Below are 25,139 nucleotides of genomic sequence, written 5' to 3'. Positions count from 1 at the left end.
TCCTTACGTGGTTTTCCTGCAGAATTAATAAACATGCCATAAAATATGGTTTACCCTTTTTTTGTGGAACTTTGGTTTAAGTCTCGATCACCTTTTTACAATTTTGACTAATTCATAGGACGCCATATTGTTATAACATGATTGGATTTTCTTAATAAATTAGCCATCAGTACATAGAAACTGGCCAATATACTTGTTTACAATATGCTAGCTAGAGGCTATTTAATTGAAGTAGAAGTCTTAGTGTTATATAACACAAGACACGATATCTTTACGACTTTATAATCTTTATCTTTATCATTATCTTTTTGCAGTCGATCGTCTAGTTTTTACTGTTTTACAATGCAAAGAGTCTCATCACTCATATGTCTGATATCATTAACACTTTTCCTTCCATTTTTAGTTTCTTCACAACGAACAAATGTTGCTATACGCGTCGATGCATCACTAAAAGCAGCACCAGATGTCAGGCCATGGCTTTCATCTTCTGGTGAATTCGCCTTTGGTTTCCGACAAACCCAAGGGAATGATAGCTTCTTGTTATCCGTATGGTATGAAAGAATACCCAAAAAGACCATCATCTGGTATCCGGAAGGCGGTCCAAAAGTGTCTGCAGGATCAAAACTTGAGTTAACTAGTGGAAGTGGGCTTCTACTAGGTGATCCTCAAGGAAGAAACATATGGACTTCAGGGCCTGCTTCAGATATCGTGTATGCTGTTATGAATGATACAGGCAACTTTATGTTTTTGGTAATGATTCTCGCAAGATATGGGATAGTTTCAATTTTTCAGCAGATACAATGTTGCGAACTCAAGTTTTGGAGAGAAATGGAGTTGTTTATTCAAAAATGAGCGAAGTAAACTTTTCTAGAGGAAGGTTCCAACTTCGTCTGCTTCAAGACGGGAATCTTGTTCTTAATACACGAGATATAGCATCCGGTTATGCTTATACTGATTATTATTCCACCAAAACCAATGATCCTGCAAATGAATCAAACTCTGGTGAGCAGTTGATCTTTGATTCAACAGGGTACTTGTATATAGTTACTAGAAATGGAAAAAGATTTGATCTTACTCCAAAACAAGAACTTCCATTTGGAAGTTATTACCATAGAGTTACACTAGATTTTAATGGGGGTTTGACTCAATATTATCACCCGAAAGACCCCACTGCCAATTCGAGTTGGGGAATTGTATCACTACTAGAAAATTGAGCAATTGCGACCAAAATTTGATACTGAAAAAAACCGGTAGCAAATTTAGCGACCGATTTAGTAAATTTGCTACCGAAATTGCCAATTACTTGATATGGTGGCTAAGCGGTCGAAGTTTTTGCAACCGGTGGCTAGGCGGTAGGATTTTTTGCAACCGATGGCTAGGCGGTCAGAGTTTTTTGCAACCGGTGGCTAGGTGGTCGGAGTTTTTTGCAACCGGTGGGTAGGTGGTTGGAGTTTTTTTGCAACCGGTGGCTAGGCGGTAGGAGTTTTTGCAACCGGTGGGTAGGTGGTTGGAGTTTTTTTGCAACCGGTGGCTAGGCGGTCGGAGTTTTTGCAACCGGTGGCTAGGCGGTCGGAGTTTTTTAAACCTTTTACTTAAAAAAATTGATTTGAGGTCGTTGTCTTAGCGGTAGCAATAGGTTATTATTAATTAAACAGCGCACACTGAACAAACTGATTTCACAAAAGATGGAAACTCCATTGCCATGCGCGCCCCTTGATTCAGCAGTTTACACTTTACAGCATACCTTCATCTACAACAATTTGTGTTTTTATGAGATGTGCATTGATTGTATTGGCTTAAGTGACAGAAATTACTTTGTTTTTTCACTTGATTCAATCGCGAATACCAGATGTATGATGGAATGAATGCCCAAGTGATATTTTGAATCAGAAAATGTTGTGAAAGAAACATTATTCAGGCCAAGAAATCTAAATATTCTAAGGGGAATATGGGAAAAGGGTAGTCAGGGGTATTTTGGTCGTTTAGAATAACTCAGATAATATACTAATTGTTAAAAGTCAACAGCTACGCTAGGGCAATGGTATTGGATGAAGTGTTTTCTGGTATTTTGGTAAGGCTAAAGAGATTAGAGGAAAACTTGTAAGGAAAGTCAAACTATTTGGTCTTAAATGCCAAATGTCAACAACTAAGTCAATGGTATTTGAAGAAACACTAACCTGACCCCGGGCAGATTACTGGTAACCTGGGGGTTGGATAGCTGTTTCCCACGAGGGGTTGGACCCTGAGAAGATGGTTCTTCTGATAACCTGCAAAACAGACACCGTGAGCTCGTCACTGAGAAGGGGGGGGGGTTCCTCCTTGTGACCACCCTCCGGCGTGAGAATCAGACTAGATTGCTCTTTAAATATAAAAGTATATTAAGAGATTGCTAGAGCAGATATCAGGTATAATATGATGATATAAGATAAGATGTTATGATAATGTGATAAGATATGATAAGATGAGATGGTCATACCATTTGTGGTATTTATAGCCGAAGGTAGGTTTCCAAGGAGGTATGGCCGGCTGCAACAGTGTTCCTGTTCCACCAACAGTAGCCTACGCACGTGCCCTGCTGGTAGTTGGTGGGTAGGTAGCGGCTGATAGCGACCAGGCCTGCTGTATACTATTCCTTTTCCACCAACTGCCGGCTACGCACGTGGTATGACAGGAGTTGGTGAGTAGGCAGCGGCTAATAGTGACATACAGTGTAGGAGCATGCTGCTCGCCATACTGTTGTCCATAAGCTGTCCTCTTTAGTCAGATCTTTTTCCCATACCTCGTCAGGTACAGTACAGAAGATCTTCCCGTATCGTACGGACTGGCTTATTTGGGCGGGAGTATTCCCCCTCCCGCCCTTGTGCGGGATTGTTCCCGGCTTCGCTCATTCCTTCAGGTGACACTGAATGAGAGCTAAGTGCCTTGTGCGTGTAGCCTTGCTGCGCGGGTGGCCTTCCCTAATGGCTTGTATCCGAGGCTGCGGGGACAGGCGGAGTCCTTCACCATTGGGAGGCATTTCCTGCGGGACCAGCTTGCGTACTGCGCGTGAGGAGGTCACGTCTCTGAGCATGGTTGGTCCTGCAGATCCAGTTGGTTTCTGCGCAGACGTTCCTGTTTAAGGTGAGTCTTGCAGGTCCAACTGGGCTCTGCTGGGACCTACCTCTTCAAGTCCCCCCAGTCCAATGTTCTTCTCAGGCGTGTTTAATAAAGTGAGGTGAACTTTTGGACTTAAGCAAAGGGTTTTGAAAAGGGTTTTTTAAGGTTTTCCATGGGGATTCTTCCCGCGGAAGTCCTTGTCACTTGCAGAAATTCCCGAGTTTCCTGCTTGGTCTTTGGGTATGATGCGGGTAGGTCTGTAACCTCCTCGCAAGTCAGGAGCGTTGAGTCCCACTTGTGTGGACTTTCCATGAGGTTTTGGTAGTTTTGAACATAGTGATCAATTATGTTAAAACCACCAATTCCATCCTTGAGCTTCCAACAACGTAGTTCTCGACGTTCCCGCTATGCGGGGATGTTATTTCCGTTTCCGCAAGCATTGCCCAGAAGATCCTTCTTGGTTTCAATTCCCAGCGGAGCGCTAGGTATGTGAAGGGTTTTGCCTTAACACTGTACCAGCGCTCGTCTTACGGTTACTTTACTTCCAAGGTATTCCTGGCGTCAATTCCCTGCGGGTGCTAGGTATGTGAAGGGTTTTGCTTTTACACTGTACCCGCACCCGTCTTATAGTTACTTGGTTGCCGAGGAATGTTTGGCTTCAATTCCCTGCGGGTGCTAGGTATGTGAAGGGTTTTGCCTTTACACTGTACCCGCATCCGTCTTACGGTTATTTGTTCGCCAAAGTTGGCTTCAATTCCCTGCGGATGCTAGGTATGTGAAGGGTTTTGCCTTTACACTGTACCCGCATCCGTCTTACGGTTACTTGTTTGCCAAGGTTTTACTTGGCTTCAATTCCCTGCGGGTGCTAGGTGCGTGAAGGGTTTTGCCTTTACACTGTACCCGCATCCGTCTTACGGTTACTTGTTTGCCAAGGTTTTACTTGGCTTCAATTCCCTGCGGGTGCTAGGTGCGTGAAGGGTTTTGCCTTTACACTGTACCCGCATCCGTCTTACGGTTACTTGTTTGCCAAGGTTTTACTTGGCTTCAATTCCCTGCGGGTGCTAGGTATGTGAAGGGTTTTGCCTTTACACTGTACCCGCATCCGTCTTACGGTTACTTGTTTGCCAAGGGGTATTTTCCCGCTTACTTTTAATATTTTTAAATTTTGAATTTTGAAATTCGAAAGGTTGGTGGAAAGATAGGAACAGTCCAAACCTCTGAAACGTCGTGCGACGGTTTCTTCTGACTGTGTCAGGACGTGCAGGAAGTTATGGTGACGTGACATTATATGGTCATTCCAGACGCTTTTTCAGGCGCGTGGGCGCGATTTTTCGGGCGCGTGGCCGCGAAATTACTGGTACACGTCCTTTCAACAGCTGTTTCCAGCTTGCTTTTTGCCACGTGTCATAGTTTCATTGCACCTTCGATTTCTCTCTCCTCCGCATTAAATTCACCGCATTAATTGCGATTACTATATAAAGGGGGAGAGGGTTCTTTGTAATCCACACTTTCACCCTTCTCTTCTTCTTCTTAGCGATTTCCGGCAAATACTCCCCTTTTCAGGCAAGCATTTTCCCGAAATAGTTTTCTTCTTCCTCTGCAATATGTCTTCCCATGATGCTGAAGCTGTAGCCGACGATAGGAGTACTGCTGGCGAGTGCCAGTGTGCTCTACCTGTCGATCAGTACCAGTATGTCGTCAGGAAATTCATGCTTGAGTCTCTTGAGCCTGAGTTTCCTGAACCCCACCAGACTGTGTACGATGCCCCCAGTGGCAAGATCGGGGTATATGCTGCATTCTTTGTTTATGGGAACCTTAGGTTCCCATTGACAAAGTTTGTGTACCGTGTCTTGGAGAGGCACGGTGTGCACCTGACCGAGGTGCATCCGATGGCGATTGCCAAGATCCGGCACTTCGAGTGGGTGTGCCGGATTCTGGGTATTGAGCCCTATGTGGATCTCCTGATGACCTTCTATACTTGGAGGTGCATCCAGGGGTGGTACACCCTGACAACCCGTATTAAGGGTTTGAAGATCTGCGTGACCGAGCGCAGTCTCCGATCGTGGAAGCGGGAGTTCTTCTACATTTCTGCCCGCGCCATCCCCATTGCCATGAAGTTTAAGAAGGGACAAGCGCTTCCGAGCCTTCACGCTTCCAGCTACCAGGAGGCGGAATGGTTCGCGAAGATATCCCGGGTCCAATCTCTGGTTTACCGGTTTGCGGAGTCCGGGATGGTGATGCTGGGGATGAGCCGGGTATGGAAGGATGCGTCTCGGTTTCCCATCCTTCTCGAATACGGTTTGAACTCTATTCCTTATGGTATGTCTTGTCTTTCTTGCTGATATGAGTTTGTCTTCTAACCGTTTCTTTTCTTTCAGAGGGGAACGATTTGGAGTCGCTCCTGTACCCGCGGGAAGCTGACGGTCCCGTGCGGGTGGGCACTCGTGCTCTAGACGAGAACGAGTTGCCCATCCTGGAGCAAACGGCGGATCGGTTTGTGGAGGTCTATCCGCTGGGCCACGAGATCCTGAGCCAACGGCGGCCAGGTAAGGCGATACTCTATCCTCAACCCCTCAATGCTGTACCCGCTGCTGGAATTCCTGACATCCTGTCTTCTTCTGAGGAATCCGCAGATGGTCCTCCGCTGGTGCGGAAGAAGAAGGCTGCCGGCGGGAAAGGGAAGGAGAAGGTGGCCTCCACAGCTGATCCGGTGCTCCTATCTGACACCGAGTCAGATAGTGAAGAGGTGGCGGGGAACCCCGGTGGTGAGAAGACCACTGCTCCGGAGGCTACGACTGTTACCTCCGGAGAACCAACGACGACGACGGTGACCGGCATCAAGAGACCGGCTCCATCGGGATCGTCCCCGCCCGTCCGTACGTTCAGGCTCAAGAAAACCCGTAAGTACAAACATCCTTGTTTTTGTAGATTTATCATACTTCATAAATTTATTGTTAACACTTATCTTCTTGTGCAGGCGTGGATGTTGACGCATTCCAGGGTGGGGCGCAGAGGAGTACCTCTCCGCCGATGACGGTAGGCTTGGTCAGCCTACCTGAGGCGTCGACCCAGGCGCCTGCGCCTGCTCCCGCTGGTTCAGTTGCCCACTCTGAGCCGACTGATCCAGCCGAGTTGACGTCACCGCCGGCCGTGAGTGCGATTTTTACAGCATCCTTCACCGAGCCGGCGGTTACGATTGCTGCGGATTCTGCTGCGGCAGCGACTGCGGCGGCTGCCACCATGCCCCCGCCACCGGCACCGACGGCCGGCCCATCAGGTACGCATGGGAGTACTCGCCAATCTTTGCCACCTTCCCATCTGCCTGACCTTTTGGATGGGTTTCCTTTGGGTTCAGGTGATGGGTTCGGCGGCTATAGGCCTGTTGTAGACCCTACAGGTGCGTAGGGTTCCTTTGGCCCTTTTTCACTTTTATTTTTTATCATCTTTTTCCTAACTGCTTTTTTGTTTTTTTTTTGAAGTGTCGGATTCCAATGAAGTGTATGTTCCGCGATGGAACATACGCCGAGGAACAACCCTTCGTACCCCTGTGGAGTGTGTGGAATGGGCTCGCCACGCTGCTCCCCATGGTGCGTTGGGGGAAGCCATGGCTAGCTACCAGGAGGGTAGGCTAACCAATGAGCTTCGGGTTCTCCAGGCCCGGATGCAGCCGCGCGTCGAGCTGCTTTGTCGTGAAAACGACAAGTTAAAAGCAGCTCGCGCCAAGGAAGTATCTCAAGCGCGGGCTCTTCGGGAGGAGAACCAAAAGTTGGCCGCAGCTGCTGCGGAGAAGGAGAAGGCCTTCAAGGCCCTCGAGGTTGAGGTTCAAGCGCGACTCGAGGCCCGCTCCAAGGCTGCCCAAGCTGTTAACGAACAGCTTCGGCTGGCTAAGGAGACTGCGAGGAACGCAACCGAGAGGGCCACCAAGGCTGAAGCCGTTGCTGAGCCTTTACGCGTGGAGAACGAGGAGCTCAAGGCCAAATTGGAGGCTCTCCAACGTGCTCATGATGCCTTGGCGATGGAAGATGCCAAGAAGCTCCAAGAGATCCTGGACCAGAGGGGCGTGCTTGATCACACCGAGCGGAAGCTTAAGGGCGTTGAAGAGGCTGCTGCAAAGGAAGTGCTACTTGCCAACCTTAACAAAAGCGAAGCCGAACGCGCCCGCACCCAAGCTCAAGCCGCCCTCCAAGAAGCTCTGGTTGCCAAGGAATGGCTTCTTCGAGAAGCGTTGCCTCAGGTAATGTTTAGCTTTACGTCTTCACGCTTTCCTTTGTACATAGAAAAGGTGTTTGACACTTATATTTTCTTTTGTAGGTTGTGCATCGGGTCTTCTCAGAGACATCCTACGACGATGCTATGAGCGCAGCCCTCAACGCTTCTCACGAGGATGGGGAACGGGCCGGCTTCCTGCTTGGTCTAGGGTTCGTTGAGAAAGGCTTCCCGCCTTCCAACTTCCCTTTGTACAATGTTGATACTGAAGCCATATATGACCAAGCAGTAAATCAATACGCCGCCTTCCCGCATCCAGTGGTGGAGAAGGTGAACCAAGTAGCTGCTGCTGATGATGGGTTAGCTATCCTTAAAGCTTTCCTCGAACCGCCCCGTTCTTCTGATGGAGCGGGTCCAAGTGGAAGCGGCCCTGAAGCTTGATCCTGAAGATCCCTTCCCATTGCTAGGATAGTCTTGTACAGATGTATTTATTTTCTTTTCGTAGGCCGGGTAATTCTTGTAATAATTCGTTTGTGAAATATTAATCTTTTTGCGTATAAGATTGTTATTTCCTTCTTTGGGTTTCTTGCTTTATAAACTTATGACTTGCATACTTAGTTTAAATTAGCAATTTTCCAAGTGTAGAATAAGTTAACCTGTTGAACATGGTTGATAATGGGTTAAAGTTTTGCTTCCTCTTTCGTGATTGTGCGGGTAGAACCGTCACTTGCACTTAGTAAGATGGCTAAACTTTAACCTTCATCTGACCTGCGTGTAGGTTTTCCTCATCTTTTGAGGATAAGTTAACCTTTGAACGTGGTTGATAATAGGTGTGAAGTTTTGCTTCCTCTTTCGTGATTGTGCGGGTAGAACCGTCACTTGCACTTAGTAGGATGGCAAAACTTTACCCTTATCTGACATGCGTGTAGGTTTTCCTCATCTTTTGAGGATAAGTTAACCTTTGAACGTGGTTGATAATAGGTGTGAAGTTTTGCTTCCTCTTTCGTGATTGTGCGGGTAGAACCGTCACTTGCACTTAGTAGGATGGCAAAACTTTACCCTTATCTGACCTGCGTGTAGGTTTTCCTCATCCTTTTAAGAATTTTGTTTTGGACCGTTCGACGCGCGGTTGTCAATAGGTTAGTGTTCAGTTTCCTTTCATGATTCATGCGGATAGACCGGCACTTTCATTTAGTGGGATAATTGAACTCTTCCCCTTCAACTGACCTGCGTGAAGGTTTGTCACGTTATTGGGTTGTGCGGGTAGGACCGCCTTCCCACGCAACGACTTCACGTAATGTGAATGCCGTCACCAGTGTTGCATAGTTTAACCGTTCGACGCGCGGTTGTGGATAGGTTATTGTTCAGTTTCCTCATTATGATTCGTGCGGATAGACCGGCACTTTCATTTTTGGGTGCTGAACTTTTCCCCTTCAACTGACCTGCGTGAAGGTTTTGTCCTTTTTGGGTTTATGCGGTCTTTTGCCGTCTTCCCCATACCACGATTCTTCACGTAATTATGCGGTGAAAGCCGGCATATTAGTGTTCAGAAAAGTATAAATGTAAAATCATCAGCTTCGATGTTCTAAAGAGAATCATTTCCATTAGAAGTGGCTCTTGGCCTTTTCTTTACAAATTGGAATTGATTTACATGCAAACTGTGTAAATGAGCTCCCTTCCATGTTGTTGGGATGGGAGTGCCATCGAGCCGATACGCACCTGGTTCGGGATCTCGTTCTTTACGCAGCATGTAGTCTCGACATTGAAGCTGGAATTTTTATTCGTGTTTTCCCCAGCTGGGGCTCTACACGCACCCGCCTGCTCAGCCTTTATTGCGCCACGAGGTGCGCGAGCGTCCCATCTCTGACAAATGCTTCGACCATGTCTTTTACGTCTATGCATTCTTCAGTGTTGTGGACTTTTGTCTTGTGAAAGTCACAGTATTTGCTCCGATCAGCATCGTGACGATGTCGGATTATTGGAGGCTTTGGCCACGGGAGCGTCTCAGTGGCGAATATCTCAGTGACGCTTTTGGTGAGTGGCGTCCATCTGGAGTTCTGGTGCGGCTGTACATTATCCCTTCCGCCCAATCGATGTTGCAAGCCGGATGAGGTGTCAAAGTTTACCCTTGACTGCCAAATGCCTAGCTTCCGCTTTTTATTTAATCGGGCGGTGAGGACGTTGTCTTATCTCGTCTTCTGAGTGTAGAGGTTTGTGCTCTGTGGGAGATCTCTACCCAGTTGCTTCTCCGTTTCCGCATAGCGTTTTGCTGCTGTCATGATGGCATCCCATGTGAATGGCATGCCATCTTTACCCGTTAGGGTGCGGATGAGCTCTGGGTCATGCGCTCCCTGGATGAAGGCAGCGCGAACAAGATCTTCGCTGATATTGCCCAAACTTAGCTTCTTTGAGTTGAAGCGAGTGATGAAGTTTGGCAGAGATTCATCTTCTTCTCGTATGCATTTGAGGATTGTCCATTGCTCCTCGGTATACTTCCGTTGCTGGCTGAAGTGTTGGCTAAACTTCTGCTGGAAGTCTGCCCAGTCGTAGATGTGGTTGACCGGTAGACGATCAAACCAAGCTCTAGCAGCCCCAACAAGCGTCATTTGGAACATGTAACACCACGTGGGTTCCGTCCAATTGCTGACGGTTGCCCCCGCTATGAACCTGTTCAAATGATCGTCTGGATCAGATATACCGTCATATGTGCCTATGTTAGGCATTTGTTTGGCACTCTTTGGGGCGATTGCTTCCGCAATGTCCCTTGCAAATTTGGACGTTCCTGCATTTGCAACGTTTGGTTCGAACGTTTTGGAGAAGTCTCGTGGACTTCCACCTGTGCTTTTTGGTTTGAAGGCTTGTCCAAAATGCCTTTTCGGTTGGGATTCCATTTCCTTACGCTTCCCTTTTGCCCTATGGCGAGGGTTCGCGTCGGAGTCGGATTCCTCCGAGTCATCCTCCCAGTATTCGAATTCGTCGGCCTGTTGTACGGAACGCAAGCGTTCGTCCAACTCAGCCTGGAATTCCTTTTGTCGTGCCTCCGCCCATGCCTTAACTTCATCGAGAGTTTGGCGGGGGAGTCTTCGTTTCTCAACCTGGGTATCAGTGGATCCCAGTAGGCGATCATTTACTGCACTTGCCCCAGCATGAGTAACTGGGGTAGTGTTCGTAAAATTTACTTCACTTGCCCCGGCTTGGGTAACCGGGGTAGTGTTTGTAAAAACTGTGTTACCGGTATTCCCCCCAGTAGCTGGGGTTGTGGTTACCGGAATTTCTCTAACCATCTTTGTAGAAGTTTGAAAAAACTGGAGAAAAATGTAGTTCTAGCTTTATGCACGGATGGCGCCAATGAAGAAACACTAACCTGACCCCGGGCAGATTACTGGTAACCTGGGAGTTGGATAGCTGTTTCCCACGAGGGGTTGGACCCTGAGAAGATGGTTCTTCTGATAACCTGCAAACAGACACCGTGAGCTCGTCACTGAGAAGGGGGGGGGTTCCTCCTTGTGACCACCCTCCGGCGTGAGAATCAGACTAGATTGCTCTTTAAATATAAAAGTATATTAAGAGATTGCTAGAGCAGATATCAGGTATAATATGATGATATAAGATAAGATGTTATGATAATGTGATAAGATATGATAAGATGAGATGGTCATACCATTTGTGGTATTTATAGCCGAAGGTAGGTTTCCAAGGAGGTATGGCCGGCTGCAACAGTGTTCCTGTTCCACCAATAGTAGCCTACGCACGTGCCCTGCTGGTAGTTGGTGGGTAGGTAGCGGCTGATAGCGACCAGGCCTGCTGTATACTATTCCTTTTCCACCAACTGCCGGCTACGCACGTGGTATGACAGGAGTTGGTGAGTAGGCAGCGGCTAATAGTGACATACAGTGTAGGAGCATGCTGCTCGCCATACTGTTGTCCATAAGCTGTCCTCTTTAGTCAGATCTTTTTCCCATACTTCGTCAGGTACAGTACAGAAGATCTTCCCGTATCGTACGGACTAGCTTATTTGGGCGGGAGTATTCCCCCTCCCGCCCTTGTGCGGGATTGTTCCCGGCTTCGCTCATTCCTTCAGGTGACACTGAATGAGAGCTAAGTGCCTTGTGCGTGTAGCCTTGTTGCGCGAGTGGCCTTCCCTAATGGCTTGTATCCGAGGCTGCGGGGACAGGCGGAGTCCTTCACCATTGGGAGGCATTTCCTGCGGGACCAGCTTGCGTACTGCGCGTGAGGACGTCACGTCTCTGAGCATGGTTGGTCCTGCGGATCCAGTTGGTTTCTGCGCAGACGTTCCTGTTTAAGGTGAGTCTTGCAGGTCCAACTGGGCTCTGCTGGGACCTACCTCTTCAGTATTGGATTGTTGGAAGTGTTTTCTGGTTAAATGTTAACCAGGGGTATTTCTGGTATTTTGGTAAGGCTAAAGAGATTAGAGGAAAAGCTTATAAGGAAACTAAGGATCAAATGTCAAAAGTGTTGCAATAAGCAAGGTCAATTGGGCAGATGTTTGTTAATACCATTTGTGAGGCTGCCAATTATTAATAATTAGGGGCATTTACATATATCCCCTTACTAACCATATTAATTACATATATATCCAACCTAAAAAATTAATTACATATATGCCCTTGCTTAAGTCTAAAAGTATCAAATTTATCCATTCTAGTTTATCTTATTAAATATATACAATGAACTGACCAATTTACCTCTTTATAACTTCTTTCTTGGTTATTTTTTCTGTTCTTCTATTTTCACTTCCCTTTTCTTTTCTCTTTCTTCCAGAAGTTAGAAAAGATCCATAACCTTTTATTTATTCTTCATCCGTAGCCTACCAGTTGAGTAATTTGTTTTAGTAATAATCTAAGTAAATCAAAAGGTGTTTCGATCGTACAAAAGGAGGTCTGAATCGCTTCATAAAAAACGCAGCAGAAACCATCATCCATAATAACAGTTCTAATCTGGACTCGAAAATTAGTTGCAATATGAACACGATTCATGTTATAATCTGAACTCGAAATTTGTTGCTGGTTAGAATTGCCGACACCGGCAAGTGTTAGATTTCTATGCAAATCCGTTGATTGGAATTGTCGGCGCTAGAGTTAGGTTTCTATGGAAAACTGTTAACTGGAATCGCCGGCATCGTTGGTTAAAATCTCAGACTTCGGTTAGCCTGTGTTCCCGAGTCTCATTTAACAAGGGGAGGGGAAAGAAAAGAAAGGAAAATATTAAAAAACCATGTTCTAGAGATTTTTTAAGAAGGGATGGGGAGGGGAAGGGAGGGAAAATGATAGAAAATTTAAACATATATCATCCTCCCAAATTGGAGAGATTATGAGAGAAAATATTTTTGTCTTATAATAACTTCCTATTAATTCCTAAATTACCATCATATCTAACTCCCTAATATAGTTTAATTAAAGGGTATAATAGGAAAATTATATCTTTCCTTTCCTTTCCTTTCCTCTTAACTCAAGAACACCTAAAATGTTTAATTTCCTTTCTCTTCCTCTCATTTTCATTAAACTCGGAAACACGAAATAAAGTCACACATTTTCCTTCCCCTACATTTCTTTCTTGTCCTAATTCTCCTCCCTTCCCCTCCCATCGTTAAACGAGACTCGGAAACACAGTGTAAGAGTTGGGTTTCTATGGAGAAGATAATTGATTGCTGATTGGTTTCAGATTTTACAAGGGTAGTTTAGCCATTATGTGTAATTTTAATTAATGAGGGGATAGATGTAATTAAGGTTTATAGTTGGGTATATATGTAATTAAGTAAGTAAATAAGGGGATATATGTAAATCTCCCTAATTAAAACATATAAAAATAATAAGCTTGTTTAGGCTCGCAAGCAGACTCAAGTTCGACAAGTGAAGCTCGGGTTCGTTTAGGCACGGCTCGTTCGAGCTTTTTCACGAGCCGATCTCAAGTAGCATGCGAGCGGCTGGCTCGTTTGCACCTATAGTTAAAACATGTCACTTTTTATTTTGTAATCGAATTTTGTCAATTGTCACCACATAAAGTACTTTAAAGGTTATTATTACTATATAACAAATAAGAAGTTTGGTGCCACAAGTGTTTTATTGGGCCACATGGCTGCACTGAACTGTTCCGCAAATTTTCTTTTTGTTTTCTTTTTCCAGTTCAGTCATCGTAACGAACGTAACAAAAACTGATTGAACGCCAACTTTTTTTTATTTTTTTTTTCAGTTCCGGTACCATAAAGAACGTGGCGGTAACCGACCGAATTCCCATAGACTCACTGCCTCACGCCCGATATCGACAACGGTCAGGTTTTACCAACGCTCAAGTTTTACCGACCGACGCAACCCCATTGGTACACCTCAATTTTTATAATTTTTTTTGTTTTATATTTGGTTCTAATTTTGGTACACTAACACACATCACCAAACCGGCTGCTCAATGCATGGTTTTACCACCATCTGAGTTTAATCGAATTGACAGGCGCAATGCGCGGGATAAAAAGTTAGTTTCCATATAACTATCAGTTTGTTACTTCGTTGTTTCTAAAACTTGTAGGGGTATATTATTAAATTATCAAAAAGTATAAGGTGTAACTTCTAAAGTTTATATCAATTAAATTAAACTATCAGCTCATTTCCTCATTATTCCGTCATCGCCACCGCTACTCCCGTCCACGACGATCACCGCCACCGCTGCCGTAAAACATCACTCCGACGATCATCACCACCACTTCATCCGTTAATTCATCTGGTCTGTTTTCTCATCACTCACTCTCACTAACAATCGGTTAATTGAACATTTGTTAGTGTTAACGATTATATTGATTGCTCAGTAGTATAATCGATTAGGTTAGATTGTTAAATCAGTAGTATAATTGATTGTTTAGTATTGCCGGTTATTGTTAGATTGTTAAATTAGTAGCATAAACGGTTAGATTAGATTGTTAAATCAGTAGTATAATCGGTTAGGTTAGTTTGCTGATTAGTTATTTTTATTGAGGCTATTGGCTAGCAGTTTAACGTTTTTTGGTAAGTTATTTACAACTAGTTTATTGATTAGCTTTCATAGGTTTGGTCTCGTTTGGAGATGCACACCAAGTGCTCGATGAAATGCTTCATCCAAGTTTTCGAGATGTAGATTACTGGCCTCTTCCATATTATCACTCTATTTTGGATGTAATTATAATTATTTACTAACTTGTATTTTTCCCGTCCGGTGGACGGGAATATCAATGCAGGAATGTGATGCTACACTATTCAATAAAATGAACGATAACTATACTTACTAAATTCCCATAAAGATACTTGGCAAAAAAATAACTATATATCATATAATTGAAAGTGGTTCAATACACCACAAAGAAAGTAGATTACAAGTTTGCATGAGAACAAAACATTAAAAAAAAATAATAGTAATCTACTAATCTTGTGCAACAGTAGATTTCATAATTTCTTCCAGTGAACTAATAACTCTTGGGCTATCCACTTTGCTAACATGTAAACATGAGCCGCCGAACGTTGTAGCACCTTCATCTTTGTAAGTGGGGCCAAGAGGGTGTGAGGACACCGACATCAGGCTCGAGATGGCTAAGCAAGGCTGCGGGTTAACCGGTTGGGTCACATAAACCGCGTTTCCTACGGGTGTTCCTGAAACTGGCACCTGGGCTTGAACCCTTGCCTGAGGTGTGCTTGTGGATGCACCATTTTCTACCAACAACATAATAGGTTGAGCCTAAATAAAATAGTCAAGAAGATAATAAAGATAATAAAGACTCAAAAGTTTTTTTCATCAAGATTTAATTTTTGACAATAAAGATTTGATTTATATACCTTCTCAGGGGAGATATCATCATACGCATTCACCATCCTGCCATAAAAGATGGTTAGTTGAGCGGGAGCACAAGAAACCTTGGAATTATTATACCTTCAATTGACCCAAAAATAATAATTAAAAAACCATCATCTCAAAATGGAATAAATGTATAAAACAACACAAAATTCATACCAAGGTTCGGTGGTTCCAGCAAGAAAGAAACCAGTAGATGGAACCGGAACTCCATGCTACTTAAAGGATGCACTGTCAAACTTTGACAAAGCTCGGTAGAACGGGTGGCTCACGAGTACAGGAATTGCTTGCTTACCAATGCTTTTCAGAAAATAGTAAAATGAAAACGTAAGCAATAAATATATATTAGTTGCTTAATATATCGAATAATGTTGTACTAATTATTTTGTAACTTATAATATTATTTCAAGAAAATCTTTTAATGAAAGATCAAAAACTAACCTGAAGTTCACTAGTTTAACGGTTTCTCATGCCTTCAGAACCATCTGCACGCACCTGATTATACATCAATCAACCAAAAAAAGTTAGTTTCAACTGTTCATAAGGTTCATTAACAACCTTAAAATGCATTCAACTATTTGAGAATGTTTTTACAGTTTAGACAAAGATCTTTGCCTGATAGAGACCATTTGACTGCAGAGTTCTTTTGAGTATGAAGTACGGACTTGGAAAGCCTGCGTAAGGACTTGGAAATGCAGAATAGCTGCAGCCTTATCAATCACCAACACGGCCCGAATCAACCCAAACAAAGATAGAACCATTTGACTCGCTTTAGCACACGTTTGAGATTGAACACAACCCAAATCAACCCAAAATTCAACAGCCCAATATTGGTTGGTTAACTTGTATCAGATGGTGAATACCTTGTAATGCCTTTTAGCTCTGAAACCCATAAAATAAAAAATAGAATCATATTTCTATAAATTTTTATGGAACTTTGAAATGTGTCACGTAAACAAAGAATTATATCGTTCAAATGATAATCTAACTTTGAAAATTAAAAACCATGAGTATTCTATGCGTTAAAAATACACTTTTGGCAAGTTTATCATTGTAGTGTTTCATTTTATCTTTCTATATTATTTGGTTTTTATGTTAACCTAATTTAGAAAAAAACAGAAAAGAAAGAAAAAAGATTTATGAGTTTTTATGCATTAAAAATACACCTTTCCGCAGCGTTCGACCCATTTGACCCAATTCCTTTTAAGCTTACATTTCTGATTTTCCTGGTGAAGATAAGTCAAAATTGCCACCACAAAACTAATTCTTGACGTCAAGTGACATCTCTAAATTGATTTAAGGAGCACATAAGTACTTACTTTCTTCGCGTCTAACTTCCCCCGCTGCAAAAACTTTAGGACAAATGTCACTTCTTAGTTACTTGCAGAACAGGTACAAAAAAAAAAAAAAAAACAGCCACCGATACTTACCTCCAAATCTACGTGTATTTTCCATAAAAACCCGTTGACAGCATCACATATAAGTTCTGGTACAAGAAAAGTTCTATCATCACCATTTAAATTAAGTGTTGCACAATTTGTCAGTACGATTCTGAACTTTGTGTGTTTCTCCTAGTGAAATAAATGCACCATTTTACTTCTGCCATTTTCTTAATTAGCTTTTATACTTCCGCCAAGTTGAACACTCTAATCCTCCGTATATTCAAACTGAGCTTTGGTAAACAAAATTTAAATAGCTATGATCATATAAGTTGAAAATAAAGATAATTAAATAGATTTTAGTTGTTGACGTCACATGGCTCCTTGAGTTTAGTTCGCTAGAATCACTTATATTTGGAAGAAAGAAAAAATATATATTGGATAATTAACCAAACTTAACCAAACCGACCCGTAACCGAGGGTTAACTCATCATTTATGGTTATGGTTAAGCAGACTTCTTTAACCGAAGCTTGGTTATGGTTAATTAGTAGTGTATTTTTAATGAATTTTCAGTATGCATACCCTTTTGTTCTGTGAGTGATTGTAGCCGCTTCTAGAATGAGCTATCCTTTTATATAAGCCGGTTAGAAAGTAGCACTGTTTACTCACAACATGCGTTCTTCACCCGGATTTTGAGACGATAATTGGAGGAAATTAAGTCGGAGATGCAAGATAAGGTAGGAACATCAAACATCCGTTAAGAATGAAGGATTGCAAATGATGACGATAAACATACAAAATTAATGAATACAATATGGATTAAATTAGTAAACCAAAATCGGTAACACAAACCTTTTTAATGTCTTCATTTCTTCCTGTCATTTTCACATGGGTAGGGTAGTTGATAAATTTGGTTGAGGTCCCCCTAGCCTATTGAAATTAAAACCATTAGTCAACTAATTACAATACAAAATAACAATACCAAATCCGAAATGAACACCAATGTCTCTCAAACGGATTTGCCTTAGAAAATTTGAGTTTGTAAAGATTTAGACACACTGAATTGTACCTTCATCAATTCTACATCATGTCATGGCCTCTTATCTGATCTAAGACATCCACCTTCCTTCAGGCATGAACCCGAATTGCCAAGAAAATTTGGCAAATGCACAAGAAAAACTGAAACAAAGATGCAGATGGTCAACTTTAATCACACGAAAAAAATCAATCTGTCAACTTTAAAACATCTATCATATCACAAAAATTATCAGGTCATTTGTTTACTTTAAAATTTTAATGTTTCATGAATCAAACAAATTGGGTCAAAGAAGAATATACGTGGGGCAGTTTAGCAAATTAGAACCAAGATTGTTTCTGTGACATTCGTCAATTTCGGGTCTTGTTTGTATTCGTTTTTGTATTTGTTTATTATGTAAACCGACCCGATTTGTAAACCGAAGCTTATGTTATAATCAAAATGATGGATTTATGTTACAATATTGTTTCACACTTGTTGGGTCTTGAAAACATCCTACCTTTATTTTTATTTTTATTTATTTATTTATTTTTTTGTTGTTTTGTGTTTTTGTCTTGATCCATTTTGCATGAAAACTCTTGTGTCTCACACCCATATTTGACCACCAACATTACACTATATATACACCACATTTCCTTTTTATTTTCCCTTGCTACAACTCAAAAAAAAAAAAAAAAAAAAAAAACTCTCTCAAACATTAAAGATTCAAGGTTATCTTCTTAAGTGTTCTTGAAGGTTTTTAGTCTTTCATCTTAATTAGTTTATGTAGCCTTATTAATACTTGTTTATGGTTGTGCAACATATATATAATATACACCCCTTGTTTACCTTTGGTAGTTACTTCTCCGATTCCGGTCGGTGAGGTTTCGGACCTCATAAGGCAAGGCTTCATGGAGGACTTCGTGTCATTGATATATATACATCTATATAACTTGTTCATAAATATTAATCTTGCTTATTTTAGTTTGTTGGTCATGTTTACAAGTTCCATGGTTATGGGTTTTTAAGAGTCCATGCTTCGGTTTAACCGTAAATATTCTAAACCGTAAACCAAACTTTGTTACTAGTTTTGTTAAATAATTGTTTAAACATACTTATTGTTAGATCTAAGTTTCTAAAATCATTTTTACAAATTCTATGGTTATGGTTTTGTAGAATCTTACCTCGGTTTTAACCCGAAACACGATCCGAACCGAAAACCGAACTTTTGTTTAAAGACTTTATTGTTAACTTTTGGTTGTAAAACTTAAAGTATTTGTTTTATTTGTACATTATTATACAAGTTCTTTAGTGGTTGGACATGTGGAAACCAAACCGATTCTTACTCGCTTAAGACACACAAGTGTATTTTTTTAGCCATCAAGACTTGTATATTTCTTTAAAAATAGTTACAAATTGATTTTTAAATATTTTCTTAAGTACTTGGAAATGTTGGATCCAACTTGATCTCATAACAAAGTTTGGACCGACAAAACCGAACACTTGCTTAACGTGTATTGTTAGTTCTAAAACAATGGAACTACATACATGGTTAAGTCTTATTAAATTTTATTGAGTTATCTCATAACATTCAATATTTTGGAAAGTTGACTTTGGGTTTGACCAATTATCAAGACCCGAACCGACAACCCGAACACTCGATAAAAAAAACCGTTTTAGTATCTTTATTCCAAAGGGATTTGCATTCTTGCATTTTACCCACCTTATTACTTAACATCAGTTGAGTAAATATTAAGGTTAGATACTTTAACCCGGTTTCGAGCAAACTTACATTTTTAAAGGGTTATTATTATAAATTCTTAAATAGTTACATTTTAAACCTTGAACTTTAATTATTTACATTTCTCAACATTTATTTTGTTTAAAGACCTTCAAGACGACCTTTTTAAATTCAAGACTTCTTTTTTTTTTCGGCATTGTGCGTTAAACTCGTCGTTCCGACAAATCTCCAAATTATCATCTTTCAAGTTTACTACTTGAAGGTGAGTACTTCATACCACATTTTCCATCTTTTATTTTGGGGGTGACATTTCATACTTATTCAACAAAATGCTTTATATTTGAATCTTAAACCACAAACGTAGTTGTATACTTTACCTAAATAATTGCTCGATTTGGTGTTCTATGCTTATATGCCTATGTGTTTATCGCTTTTGGTTGGTGGAACTATAAAATCCTAGACTATTTGGCATCCCCTTATAGCAAGGTGTCGTTAACGTAATGCAATTAACGATAACTATAAAATCCTAGACTATTTGGCATCCCCTTATAGCTAGGTGTCGCTAATGTGTTTAGCGATATCTATTTATCCAAATTACCACTTTTATTTATCGCTTTGTATGCAAGTTTTGTGGCTATCTTTATTATATACTAATATGATTAAACTTATGAATTTCTCACCAACCTTTGTGTTGACAAACTTTATTTTATGAAATGTTACAGGTTTGCATCTTGGTTGATTTATGATTGTGAAGAAAACGACATCAAAGACCTTAGGATATTAGTAAAAATGAACAATATCAAATTTGCCATATTTTGTGATATCTTGTTTATGGTTATTTTATGGATAATTGTTATATGACATTTTCGATGTTGTGAAATGAAATGAGTTTATTAAATACTGTCACTTTAATTAGTGTCATGTGCTTATGGACAATCGTTACACCTCGGCATGTTCCGCTGCCTTTAGTCGGGGTGTGACAGTTTCAACTAATTGATTGACTAACTGACTGAGACTTGTAATACCTTCCTTAACAAAATTAGGGTGAAAGCAGATTTGAACAGACATAATTAGGAAAACATAATTATGAACACCCAAAGTAATGATACCTGAAAGTTTGAGAACTGAGAACATAATTCGAATTAGAACTTTAATTTCATGCTCTTCCTCTCTGGCATCATCAATCAAAATATATCACACATTGGAAAAACCTTTTAAGACCGATCCATCAAGTGTACAAAATTAATCCAAAATTAAATATCAGAATCATCAAACAAACACCAATTTCTCAATGAAAACAGAGCCCTAAATCAAATGGTTGTTTCCGATTGTCGGCGGTTAAAGCGATCACCTTCCGGCCGCAATTTGGGTTAGCTACGGAATTGAAGGATTGACGGTGGGTGTAGCAAAACTGAATTTGGAAGATGAATGAATGTGAATTGATTATACGTCGATTAGGATTCTGAGATATGAATATGCCATGGATGCCGGAGCAAAATATGGGGGTGGGGTGGGGGAAAACCGCTGGTAACTGCAGTAAACCTGATAACACGTAGAGGGAAAAAAACTGTTTTTTTTTTTATCTTATCGGAGGGCTAAGAATCAATCTTGGTTCTTATCGGACGGTCAAATTTAACTTTCACTATAGGCTTATCGGAGGGCTGAGAATGAATCTTGAATTTTTATCCAATGGTCAGGTTTAAATTACACTATATGGTAACCTATTATATTAATTTTTTTTATTTATAAATGCATCTTGTGCATAGATTAATGGTAAAAGTGTCGTTTATCTACAGAGAGGAGAATGCTTTTAAACTAGGCCTTCATGTCTATGCTCAATCAGGCTAATGATAGCCAATGCTTAGGTAAAACATTTTACATTTTGATTTTCTAACACCACAGCTCAAATGCAAAGAAAAGTTGCAGAGTATGCCGCCTATATGTAACAAATATTTTGTTTTATGAATGTTAGGACTTAGAGAGTTTTTCTAACACATGGTTTTACTTCATCTGCAACAAATCGTACTCCATGCTTGGCTTGTGAATGTTTATGCTTTGTTTTAATGTGGTTACTTTTACAATATTATTTTTAACAAGGAAAAACTGAATTATAATATATAAAACTGGACACACACACCTTTTCTTTTACAAATATTGTTTTTACATTTCGATTAGTTTTTTCAATATAAATCGACTGTAGTACCTCAAATATATTATGTTTATGAGTTACTTTTACAATTCCCATTTTGTACATTTTTTAGTTGTATTGATATATGAACTGATATGTTATTTGCAGTTTGCAGCTTAATTTCAATATTTAAAAGCCAATGAAGAACAACCTGTTACATGGACATGAGCATTCGAAATCAATTGGTGTGTAGGCCATATGTGAAAAGCCTCAAGGTTTGTATGTAAAGATTTTACTAGAACGGAAAAAATATCCCTTCATTATAAGAACTAATAACCACAAACAAGAGAATTTAGAACTCAAAATAGTAATGCTGGAGTTTATAAGTTTGTCTTAGGTGTTAAAATTCGGTGTTATTGCGTTAGGCTAATTCTGAATTATATGATATGTTGTTATTTTAGGAAACCAAAAAAGGTTGGAAACTTAGTATAATGCATTGACCAATGACCATGACCAATGCAACTTTGTGTTCTTTAATGCAAACAACACAAACAGTTATACGTATATTATACCTGCATATGTTTATGCGTTAGGATAATTCTGAATTAAATTTGTTTATGCGTATATAATACCTGCATATGTTTATGTGTGTGCTGCATTCTTGATTTGATACTGTTAGATTTTGATTATTGTTGCATGTTTTAGGTACATGTGTTGTTAATCGGTTTAAATTTTTGATTGGAGATTGAAACTGGTAGGGTTTAGCTAAAGGAGTTGGAGGTGAAGGTGATTATGCAGAAGCAATTGTTGGCCAGGTATTTCTAATGTTATTGTAATTATCATATTCAAGTGCACAATAATTGGGTTCATGCTAAACGAGCCCAACTAGGCTCGAGCTCGGCTCTTTTATGATTTATTATTTAGTTTATATATGTTTTTAATTACTTTTATATATTTTGAAAAAAACTTAAAATGAGTCTAAGCTTGGCTCGAGCTCGTCAGTACCTTAAACGAGTTAAAGATCGACTCTAGCTCAAATTTATGACTTCTCAGGTTATTTTAATCATTAATTTAGTTATTTAGTAGTATTTTAGTGTTTGTTATAAACTTCACCATGTATTTGGACTAATGATTTGGTCTCATGGTTTTCAGTTGCAAGTTTATGAAAGAAGCAAAACCTGTTCTATTCTTTGCAATCTTTCAGTGCTTTTTGGTTCTTAAGATGTGTCTCAACTTTTAACTCATGCAATAATAATGAAAACCATAAAAAGATTTAGTCTTTATAGGGTGGTCTAAGTGATGGATACAAGAATTTTACATCTATGAAGGTCGCATTTAGTACCAAGGTTTACCATCCAAACATTAACAACACGGTAGCATATTTTAGATACTCTCAAGGAACAATGGAGCCCAGCAGTAACATTCTCCAAGGTTTGATCTATAGCTCCATTTCTTCATTTGTGTAATATTTTAAACTCATTAGAATTAATAGGTTTGGCTTAATGTATGTAATAACACGGAGTATGTGTTTGGCAGGATTGCTTTCCATCTTAACAGATCCAAACGGGTTGACTAGTTGGTGCCAAAAGTTGCTCATAGTTAACTAGTAACTAGATACAGTAGAGTGCAGTTAGTTGCTCATATGTAACTAGTAACTAGTAACATGGAGTATGTGTTTGGCAGGTATTGCTAGAATACTATTTTATTTAATTTGTTTATAGATCTTGAATAACGTTTTGATAGAGATTTTAGTTTCATTTGTGTATATGATTATATAAATATTTGTGTGTGTTTGTGTGTATATTGCGATGTTTTTTTTTGGGAAAAAGCTTTTGATGGCCTTACGACCAAAAAGTGGTCGCATAAAGAAGCAAAGCGGTAGCAAAATTTCCGACTGCAGCAGCGGTCGCAGACTTTCCGACTGCAGCGGCGGTCGCAGACTTTCCGACTGCAGCAGTGGTCGCAAGATTTCTGACCGCAACACGATTTCTGACAGCTGTTGCGGTCGTAATGAAACAGCAGTCGCAAAATGGTAGCAATAGAGCAATTGCGACCTGTAATTTTCTGACCGCATTTTTTGTTGCAAAGCAGTCGCAACAGAGCAATTGGCGACCGGAAAAATGGTCACAAATGCCTAGTTTTCTAGTAGTGTATGGTCATATCCTGAAAACATATGCCATAGTTTTCATGGTTCTGAAGATAGCGGTGCTTGCGGGTTTAACAACGTTTGCAGCCTTAGTCGGTAGTCGACCGAAATGTGAGTGCCCGAAAGGGTTTTCATTGGTTGATCCCAGTAATCCATATGGTGACTGCAAGCCATATTTCATTCCAAACTGTCAGGAAGGTGGGCCCAAGGGGGCTGATTTCGATTTCATTGAGCTCACGGATATCGATTGGCCGTATGCTGATTATTCCATCTTGAACCCAACTAGTGAAACCGACTGCAAAAGTTCCTGCTTGAATGATTGTTTATGTGCTGTTGCAATTTACAGAGGGAATAAATGTTGGAAGAAGAAGATTCCACTCTCCAATGGAAAAGTTGACTATTCATTTCGAGTCAAAGCTTTTGTGAAATTCCCAAAAGGAGATATTAATCCTCCGGGAAGCACTCACTTTCCGCGACCGAAAAATGATCGACAAAGTTTGATAATTGTGGGATCAACCCTCTTGGGTACTTCTGTGCTTGTTAACATTGTTTTAATTGTTGCAATTTGTGTTGGTATGTTCCTAATCTACAATAAAAATATTAGAAAGTTCGACCGAGGCGTTGAAACGAATCTGGTTCGTTTTACATATAAAGAACTTGTTCAAGCTGCTAACGGGTTCAAGGATGAACTCGGGAAAGGGGCGTTTGGAATAGTGTATAAAGGGGTAATACGGACAAAGACCGTGGCAGTTAAGAAACTAGACAGAATGGTTCAAGATGGTGAGAAGGAATTCAGAACAGAAGTGAATATTATCGCAAGAACTCATCACAAAAACTTGGTTCAACTGCTTGGGTTTTGTGACGATGGCGAGCATCGACTACTAGTTTATGAGTACATGAGTAATGGAACCGTAGCAAGCTTTCTTTTTGGAAGCATGAGACCTGGTTGGAACCCACGGTGCAATATAGCATTAGGAACAGCAAAGGGGCTATCATACCTTCATGAAGAGTTTAGTACACAGATCATTCATTGTGACATAAAGCCTCAGAATATACTTCTTGATGAATATTATAATGCTCGGATTTCTGATTTTGGATTAGCAAAGCTGTTGTTGATGAATCAGAGCCGAACGAATACGGGAATAAGAGGAACAAAAGGATATGTTGCTCCCGAGTGGTTTAGGAACACACCTGTTACGGTAATGGTCGATGTGTATAGCTTTGGTGTGTTGTTGTTAGAGATAATATCTTGTAGAAAGAGTGTGAAGGAGAATGAAAGTGGTGATGAGTATGGAGCAATATTGACTGACTGGGCGTGGGATTGCTATCAAGAAAAGAGATTGGATTTGTTTGTTGAGAATGATGAGGAGGCTTTAGATGATGCTAAGAAACTAAAAAGCTTTTTAATGGTTGGTCTTTGGTGTGTACAAGAAAATCCTTCTTTGAGGCCAACCATGAGGAAAGTAATCCAGATGCTTGAAGGAGTTGTGGAAGTGAACGAACCTCCTTGCCCGTACCCTAACATTGTATAACTGTTTTTATTTATCGTTTAGTCTGTTATGGTCGTCTATGTAAATATGTCAAAGTACGTTTAGTT

General features: G+C 40.7%; 2 pseudogenes; one reads left to right on the top strand and one right to left on the bottom strand.

Moving 5' to 3' along the window:
* The first annotated feature begins 302 nt into the window (after positions 1 to 302).
* On the top strand, positions 303 to 25,139 carry LOC143570316 (G-type lectin S-receptor-like serine/threonine-protein kinase LECRK3; annotated as a pseudogene).
* LOC143570323 (protein TIFY 6B-like) lies at positions 14,707 to 15,893 on the bottom strand (annotated as a pseudogene).

This window comes from Bidens hawaiensis, unplaced genomic scaffold (genome assembly GCF_021521415.1).
Source record: "Bidens hawaiensis isolate Kalapana, Puna unplaced genomic scaffold, B.hawaiensis_p1.1 tig00024868_1, whole genome shotgun sequence".
Classification (NCBI taxonomy): domain Eukaryota; kingdom Viridiplantae; phylum Streptophyta; class Magnoliopsida; order Asterales; family Asteraceae; genus Bidens; species Bidens hawaiensis.
The sequence above is the reverse complement of the archived record's forward strand: the minus strand, read 5'-3'. Positions and strand labels throughout refer to the sequence as shown.